The 6,711-nt window shown below is 38.5% G+C and overlaps 1 long non-coding RNA gene across 8 annotated transcripts in view; it reads left to right on the top strand.

The window, feature by feature from the left end:
• The first annotated feature begins 371 nt into the window (after positions 1 to 371).
• Positions 372 to 6,711, top strand: part of LOC124057536 — an 85,615-nt gene continuing 79,275 nt past the window's right edge. For all 8 annotated transcript variants that reach the window (XR_006843123.1, XR_006843124.1, XR_006843121.1 and 5 more), the window contains exons 1-2: positions 372 to 503; positions 1,287 to 1,429. This is a non-coding gene — a long non-coding RNA (uncharacterized LOC124057536). The remainder of the gene's footprint in view (positions 504 to 1,286; positions 1,430 to 6,711) is intronic.

Here is a 6,711-nt window from a genome sequence, read left to right as displayed (position 1 = left end):
AAGGAATCCAAACAAAGAACAAACATTAATCATTTTGGAACCAGAAAATTATAATGTCTTGAAAGACGGTGCAGCAAAGGTGCCATAAACATTGGCTAATGGCTCTAACATGCATATGCTACTGATTTTTTCAATTAAACTGTATTTATTAAGCAAAACAAAGATATTTTTAAGCACATACACCAAGCTGTCATACTGGCAGTAACGGAACTTGGGTATGGCTGGGTGAGCAAGCAGCAATTACAGCTAACTGTCACAGGATATGACCTGTCAAGGTCTGGTGTTTTAGTTTAGTTAGTTCCTGTTTTATTTTGTAAGTTTTCTCCTCTTGCATCATGTTTTACTTTGCATTTCCTGTCTGCATCTTTCACACCTTCTGTGATGCCCTGACGAGTTTCACCTGTGCCTTGTTTGCCCCCTCCCACACGCTTTTAGTTAGCTGACTTGTACCATGACTCTTCCAAGTGTTTAGTAGTGTGTTCAGCATCCAGCTGGTGGGAGAGGTGAGTGGCATGTGGTGTGATAAAGTTTGATTAACTGAAATGTTGGAAATTGTTAACTTGTAGAGGTACACCATTAGCTGCTCCTGGACTGGATGGGGTTTTTAAGATTATTTTCTATTACACATTCAAACTGAACATTTCACATAGCAACTTTCTGTAGAGTATATGGTAAAGGTATAGGGGTATAGGGTGCCTTCTCTGTATTTTGATTCGTTTTAAGGTCAGACAGGCTTTAATTGGGCCTAAGTTTTGATTTACCAGCAAGGTAGCAATGATCTTGAGTTAATTAGAAGTAATCGTTTTGTTTGTTTCACTGATTTGGTTCCCCCCTCTGCCCCTCCACAGTTCCCCAATTATGTCATTTTTAAACCTATAATCATTGTCTTCTAAACAATAAATGCTGGTCAATGCCTGATTACATCAATGGTAAGCTGTCTCCATTATAACTAGTGTCTTCTGGGTTGTATCAAGGGGAGAAATTGAAAAGCTGTCCCCTTAATGCAGAGCCAAGACATCAGTGGCTAAAAGGTGAGAGGGCTGGTGAACTAGCATGTCTTCACTCTCCCACTGGCCTGTTGGCCTTCACCTGTTCCCTGTCCTCCTCTTCTCCACTGAGTTTTTTCTCTTGCCCCTCAACAGACGTCTTATCAAACGTGACTGATTGCTGTAATCTGGACTGGAGCCATTAAGCAAATTACCTGAATCATTGCGAGGATTAGTCTCATTAACACATGATTAGCATCAAATTAAAATAATGAGTGTTTAACTTGTGATGTCTTCCAGTTGTTGGAACAGCTTGATCAGCCACACCAGACTGACAGAAGGAGCAGCCCTCGGTGTCAGAGATCCAGAGGTGACGGAGCCAGCCCTGGTGTAGGGATGGACTATCCAGTGTCTCACCTGGGCTAACAGTCGACCAAGCCACAGTGAGTGTCCCTTGCAAGGTTTTTCATGAGAAAGAAATTATGGTGCTGTGGCTGACTGAAATATGAGGAGGAACAGGAATTTGGCCCAGTTTTCAAGGTTAAATTAAAAAGGATGTTAAAAGGGAAAGTTGGAAGTTGACTTTTTGAAGGGACCGCTGTGTTGTAAATGATTAAAACCCAAACCAAGAGTGAGACATACAGAAACTAATAAGTCAACAGCAGTCAACCAAGGGAAATGGAAACATGCACTAATGAAATGTGATTGAATTGAGTCACACGTGTTCTGACCTGCTGGGATCACTGTGCACTGTGACAAGTTGGAGACAAACTATCAAAGCTTTGCACAAATCACCTTGAAACTTGCCTGCAGTGCAGCACCTTGAGCCTTCTCAGGGATGTCAATCAAAACTCTGTGTCCCCAGAAGATATGCTTGGGTGAGCATCTTCGGGGAAAAAGGAAAGATACTATTTTTGGGTTGTCATTGTTTTGTGTAGCCTTTAAAAAAAAATCCTTAGGGAGTCTTTTTGTTACGAACTCAAAAACAAATTCTCTCCTTCATGATCTTTCAAATTAGCGTGAAAACCAGGGATGTTACAGTTTTCAGGCAGTTAATGAAACTTCACACTGGGGTTGTTACAATTTTACCTTCCTTACATTGTTTAATATGTGAATATGAAATTTTTCAACTTTTAATCCTTGTATTAAGCTATGCTGGAATATATACAGCTTTATGTATCTATATTTGTGTAATCATGTTTTCTGTCTTAACAGTTTCTCATTTACTGTACTTGTGGCTTCTTTCCATTGACCCCTTTTTTATTATTTTATTGTTGTTATTATTATTATTATTATTATTATTATTATTTAGGGAATGATGTTTAACTTAAACCTACATATTAACAGAATATACTGTGTGTAAACTGCACAGAAATCTAAAGTTTCTATGTTATGAAGTGTGAACCAAAATGTACTTGATGCCCATTTATAACCCAACTTTAGTGTGGATAACAGGATTGGACGGGGCTTTCTACTGTTTTCTGAAATCCTAGATTGTGCGGACATTCAGTAACATCTGTCAAACCATAATTAATCAACATTCACAGATGTTGCTTTCCTGCAACCTGTTGACATTTCCTCAAAAGGCCCTTGCAGCAGAGAACATCTGATTACATGAATAAATAGTAAAATGCTGCATTATTATCATTCTCCCAATCCAGCGTCCACCTCCCTTCACCTCCCGGAGTGAAGATGAACAAATGGCTTGAAGCAGGCAGGGAGTGTAGTGCACCTTCTGCTTTTATCTCAACAGGAGATTTATTTTAATACCACAAATGCATATTTAGTAACCGCTAAGTGTAGTTAAAAACTATAATGCTAACCTGCTGCTTGGAGATTATGGACCTTTGAATGATATTATGTTTTGTCACAGGGGTGGGGGAGTATGGATGTCAAGTGCTCACCCAGCAGAACAATTTAATATCATATTCAGTGAGTACAATTCCTTTCTGCAATAATGAAAACAATAGCAGCACTAAACTCTCCAGCCTACATTTAATTTAATCTTTGAGGGATTATCTTCCTCTGCTAATGTCAGAGTGTAAGACGGCCTGTGAATATTAAATACATTTCCTCTGCAGATGCTCCAACAACATCGGCGGGATAATGTCAACAGATTTTTTTCTGAGTTTCTTCATATGGGTGGAATTACTTCATGAAACATTTATGGGGAAGTGTTTGCCTTTGCTGAGTTCTCCATTATCCCTGAATGTCATGGCACAAAGGGGGTGGAGTTTGAGGATAAAATTTGTGTTAATGGCCTTGTGTTCCTTTGGCTTTGGCTAAATTAAAGGGCCTAGCAAATCCATCTTAACTGTGACTGTACTGCAAGGGGTTGAAGGGATGGGAAAGTCATGCAGGTATTGTACAGGAAATTATAAATATCCCTCAGAAGATCTGCTTCTGTGTGCAGGATCAACTAATTAAATTCATGCTTAGTTTGAATGGCATTTGCATTAGTTCTTTACTGTTTATCTGTTGCTTTTTAGGCACTGCAAAACAAAACTGTTCTGAGCATACGCTATACTGACAAAAGTATTGGGTAACCTGGCTATTACACCAACAGGGACTTTAATGACATTGCATTCTAAATACACGGACTGTGTAATACACAGACTGTTGTGCAGCTGTAACAGCTTTCACTCTTCTGGGACGGAAAGATTTTGTGTTTTGTGTTTCATGCAAGTGAGCATTTGTGAGGTGGGCCAGTCAAGTTCTTCCACACCAAACTCATCCAGCCATGTCTTTATGGACTTTGCTTTGTGCACTGGGGCACAGTCATGCTGGAATGGAAAAGGACCTTCCCCAAACTGTTGACACAAAGTTGGAAGCATAGCATTGTCCAAAATGTGTTGGTATGCTGAATAATTAAGATTTCCCTTCACTGGAACTGGGAGGCCCAACCCTTGAAAAACTGCTCCATAAAGAGCTGTGTATGGGTACTTTTGTCTATTTAGTGTATGTGAGCAAAAAAAAAAAAAGAGAGAATACTTACTGCTCTCATAACAAAACTTTTTTTTTAGTTGCCTCTCATTTTGTTAGACCGCAGGGTATGATGTGAAACTGTTTTAACTCCCGGGTAACCATAGTGCTAGTATCCTTTAAAAGTTTCAGACTGTAAGTCAATCTCAAAATGGCATTTGTTATTTGCTGAAGTCATTTATAAAGTAGACGAACGTGGCAGCCGCAGTCCAAACACACTAGCATTTGGATGGTAGCTGACGGTAATTTCCACACATTGTGGCTACTTTATGTTTGTCTGAGCCCATCTGTGATCTCTGTAGCAGTGAACAGTATCTCTCACTGAGTGCACTGTTTTTCCTTGCAAGTCAATGAAAAGTCATCTTAAGGACATAGTGACACTACCTAATTGCAGTTGATTAATAAAATACTAGCGCAGGCAGCAGTTGGCAACTTCATTATTATGTTTCTCAAACAGATTAATTGCACTGAACAATATGAGCCTGCCACCACTGATAGGGAGTCTTTGGATACAAAGGCAGTCATCAAGACTGAGCCTGGGTCGCATTAGTCATTTTAAATAGCTCACTCAGTGATTGCTCTTATGTACAATTTCAGCCTGATGTACAAAGATGCGATTGCACGAGCTAACAGATGCTCAAACTACTGAAGAAAGTACAACTGATTGAGCTCCATAAATACCAAAAAACCTAAGTAAAATCCAGTCACTTTCAGTTCAAGCATTGTCAAAAGAATTCATATCTGATTGTTGACCAGAACATAAGACTCAATACATGTCTGTACACTCAATATACAAATTTGTACTTTGGACTTGAGGCTCAGACTCGAAACTGAATGAACTTAAGCTTAGGAGAAGGGGGGGGCTCCCTTTCTCGCGACAGCAAATAGCCAAGGGCAATAGCCGATAACTAATGTGCGGAATATTGCAATTAGCATGGCAAAGTACTTACAGGGATCAAATTAAAAAATTCATTAACGCGCGCACTTAATTAAGAAACACTTTTCGGTTTACATGATAAATTATGACACCTATTAAATCTTCGACTACAAGCTGTAATGGCCTTCTTTGCTCCTGGGTATAGACGTTGTTTCCTTTCAGGTTCAAGGAACTCTCCAAGGACCTGAAGTATTTATTGAGGAGTTTTATTAGGAATAATGTTTCCCTGCGAGGGATACAGAAGCAGCCATTTTAGTGTTTTTTTTTTTTTTTCTTTCCTCTTGCTGATGTTGCACCTCAGCAGCTTGTCTGAGCATGTCACCCTTAATTGAAACAAGACTGGAAAGAAGCTTGAGTTGGATGTATTGTTAAGGGGGAATAGAAATAATGAAATGAGGGGAGTTAAATGAGAACAGAAACTTTCATGTTAGAGATGTAGCTGTTATACAAGTCCTCCAGCACTTTTCACTCCAGAATTGTTAAGCTACTATTGTCTGTTTTTAAAAAAAGAGAGAGAAAAAAAAAACCACACTACTTTTACTTTTTACCAAATGCTAGAATTTCCTGTTTTAACTTCAAGTATATATGTGTATGGGTATTGTAATAGGGTTTATAGTTTAATAAGGGTTCTTTTTTTAAAAAAAAGGATCAGACATTGTTATTCTTATTTGACCATCAAAACACCAAATGTAAAGATTTTTGAAAACATTTTATCTTTCAAGCAGTGTCTTCTAAACTTTCAGGGAAGTATCACATTGAGACATGTTTAATGTTTTATGTGAAAAGATTTAAAATTTTCATTTAGTTTTTTAAGTGTAATACACGTTGCTGCACTGCAAAATCATTTTCATTTCATAAGCACTAGGGAGCCTGTTGTGATTAGTTGCTTTTCTGGAGAAAGGATGCATGCCAGCAATAGGAAACAGAACAGGAGTTTATCTTTGTGAGATGATGCATAACAAGACAATTCAAAACACAGCTATGCCTGCAGGCTTATGAAGGCTGAAACCTCACAGGGACCCCTTGAGACAAGGTTGTGTTATTTTGATAAGTTTTAAATGTTTAATGACATAATTAAGTCTGAAATTTTTCATAATCTGTTTGGAGCTGCCGATTTGCTGAGGTCAAGAGAATTTTCATACTGAATTGTGAGACTCTGCTTCAGTCCAGTGTTTTTAAAGTTAGCATGTTGTTGCTATTTGGCGATTCTTAAACATAAAAGGCACCTAAACGGGTATTATGAGGCTTTAATCTGACAGAGACAAGATGTTGGAGATTCATGGCGGTATTGCCAATGTTGTGCAACCATTTAACACCTTGATAGCTGTAGAAGTTGTCTGAAGGAGCCTTGCTTACTTGTATTAGTTTCTGCTTTGATAATCTTTATTTATTCATGCAACGTCAAATAAAAAATCATATTTCTTTCAATAACCTCTTTGTGATAGTCTTATAGCTGAAAAGAAACAAACCGCATCCACCGATTTGCAAGTCAAGTAAAGGATGAACGAGCAATATGTTGAATATCTGCTATTTCTGGTCTTAGAGAAACAGAACATGGCCAATGGAGTAGCTGTTGTTGATTTTTAAGGTTTTGTTGCTTGCTGCTACAATATGCATTCCACAATGTGCACGCCTCCCTGTTTAGCTTTATATATTTGCACTTTGGAGAAATTAACTATACCGCAGACACACACAGGACATGAATCCTGAGGGGTGGATTATTCTCTCAATGCAAATAGTTCTTGTCATCTGCAGTGGTTTGTTAATCAGTGGTTTGGCTGCAGGCTGCAGTATTCTTAAAGGGAA

This window comes from Scatophagus argus, chromosome 4 (assembly GCF_020382885.2).
Source record: "Scatophagus argus isolate fScaArg1 chromosome 4, fScaArg1.pri, whole genome shotgun sequence".
Classification (NCBI taxonomy): Eukaryota; Metazoa; Chordata; class Actinopteri; family Scatophagidae; genus Scatophagus; species Scatophagus argus.
Note: the sequence above shows the minus strand (reverse complement) of the source record. Positions and strands in the feature narration are given on the sequence as shown.